At 41.7% G+C, this 2,517-nt stretch overlaps 1 pseudogene; it reads left to right on the top strand.

The window, feature by feature from the left end:
• LOC102831198 overlaps window positions 1–2,517 on the top strand; it is a 40,506-nt pseudogene that overhangs the window by 6,743 nt on the left and 31,246 nt on the right.

The following is a 2,517-nucleotide window of genomic DNA, read 5'->3' as shown; positions in this document are numbered from 1 at the left end:
ACTAAACTACTAAGAGGTAGATTCAGGATTTGAACCTGGATTGAGTGGCATCAGTGGAGTTGGTATCACCCAATGTGGTTATTCATGGTGTCACACCCTCCCCCATGGGCCACATGATCCAAAATACTTTAACTGGGTAATAATGACAACTCCAATGAAGTGCATTACCCAACCCACTACTGAGAAGTTAATTCCAATTCATAGTTACCATATAAGACAGAGTATAACTGCCCCATACTGTTTATAAGGCTGTAAATCACTATGGAAATATACTGTCCCATCCTTTTCCTATGGAGTAGCTAGTTGGTTAGTAGTCCAACACATAACCCATGAAGCCAAAAGGGTTCCTTGACAGAGAGCATTAGAAGGCTCAAAAAGTAAATTACCATAGATTTTAAGCCTTGTAAGCATTAAGCTTTACTGACAAAAAATGTCTCTTAGTTATAACGAATTATAGGGATATTTATCTGAAATAATAAATTTCTGTTGAAACACTGCACAAATGTATTTTAGACAGCCATTTTGGGGTCATCCTCTCTGACAGTGGCACCTGGTAAGGTCCACACCCACTTCATACTCTAGTGATGCCGCTGGTTCCAAAGTCAGTGCCCTTGACCATTATGTTACTAATAATCTCAGCTTTCAAAGAGTTTAGAATCTAACCTGGAGGAAAGTTTCTGTTCAGTTCTCTGAAGGTGCCATGAATGGGCTACCCAATGTGGAGTTCACTATTCCAGAACAATGGAATAGGACACTGACATCACAATGGAGGGAAGTCTTGACATCACATAAAATGTAATGCCTCTTCTTGATTTGACATCCAGTGTGTCCCTGAGAAGAAGGTAGTGAAGAGACAGTCACAGCAACCAGTGTCTGCCTATGAATGCTTGGACATTAAAGGGTCACCAAGTGAGTGAGGACGAGAATCACTGGATACCACCTTTATATTTGGATAGTACCCATCCAAAAGGTGAGAGAAGAGGCTAACATGATGGTTCTTCCCTTTTTCTGGGTATGTTTCTCTGACCCATTCACTCCCTTCACTCCTAAGCTATTCCCAGAACAAGGCAGAGCCAGGAAAGGTACCCCTTACTCTCCCATGTGAGTCTCAGGTATGTTGCTTTCCTTTCCTCACCTCTCCACCTTCCCTATGTATCCCCTCCATCAATGAAAATAATCATCATCTACAAAACTCTCTTTCCCAAGATGTAGTCATATATTTTATGCAGGGACTCATGGCAATGCTAGGGCTTAATTGCAGACATTAAATCAGGCTGGTTTTTAATTCCTCAAATGCCTCTTAGAGTCCAATAGAATATGAAGAGGCTTCTGGGGATGGAAAGAAGGGTATAAATAATATGTTAAGGAAGAAAAGATAGAAGGAAATGTCCTTTTAGAGTTCAACTCTATTCCCCAAAGAGTGAGGTGTACAGATCCTGCCTCCTCTTTCCACTTTTGCAGGTCACTGAGGCCCAGGTCTGGGGCTCATGCAGAAGCTGGGCCTGCACTTGTTTATCAGAAGTTTCCAGAAGCCATGGGTAAACTCAGGCTGTGGGATTAGAGAGAAGCCCTGAAATGGGAAGAGGCTTTGGAAGGAGTACAATCCTGCAGGTGTCGACCCCTCTGCCCTGGCCACTTTCATCAGCAATGTCTCAATATACATCAACATCAACATCATCTGCCTAGTTTTATAGTCACATCAAAATCTCCTTCCTCTGACAAAATAGAAGCAGGAACTCTACTCTCTCCTCAGAGCACAGAATCCCAGGTGTTTCCAGGGCTTTCCGACAGAGCAAGATCATCAAGTTACCACAATGCCTATTCTGGTATCCCCATGCCACCCACCTCTATTTTCTCTACTGCTGCCTCTGTTACTGGGACTCACAGGTAAGTGAAGTCCTTAGGCTGTATGTATAGTTGAAGTCCCCAGACTACTTAGTGTGTTTTCCTCACCTCTTTTCCTTTGGAAGTCTAACGTCATTCCAGAAAATGCAGTATTTAGGAGGCTCAAACTGGAATGACTATCTACTTGCAAAATATATGCTCCATGTCCTCTGTTCAAGTATGAACTGATTGCCAGAGTTACAGGGCTGGATACAATACACATGAAATCCCTTGTTCTCTAGTCTGATCCCAGCTATCATATTTTACCAAATGTTCCTGGAAACAGAGGGAACTGTCTTTTAATTTGCAAAGTAGAGGGTCAATTAAAACAATGAAGATTTTAGATTAAATGGATTGACACAGTAGCTACAACAATGATTTTCAACATTGAAACAGTTCTGAGGATGGCAGAGGATAGGATAGTGTCTCGTTCATTGTGCACAGGGTTGCTATAAATTGGAGTCCACTCAACAGCACCTAACAACAACAACAATAAATGCTACCAATAAATGTAGAATGTTTGAGAATCTGAAATTATAGGCCATGAAAACAATCCACAATGCCTTCAACTTCAAATGTTCACTGCTAAAATATTTCAGAGGCTTGAGTGTTCTCAGAACACTTTGCCAGAGG

The sequence above is a fragment of the Chrysochloris asiatica genome, unplaced genomic scaffold (genome assembly GCF_000296735.1).
Source record: "Chrysochloris asiatica unplaced genomic scaffold, ChrAsi1.0 scaffold00039, whole genome shotgun sequence".
Classification (NCBI taxonomy): domain Eukaryota; kingdom Metazoa; phylum Chordata; class Mammalia; order Afrosoricida; family Chrysochloridae; genus Chrysochloris; species Chrysochloris asiatica.
Note: the sequence above shows the minus strand (reverse complement) of the source record. Positions and strands in the feature narration are given on the sequence as shown.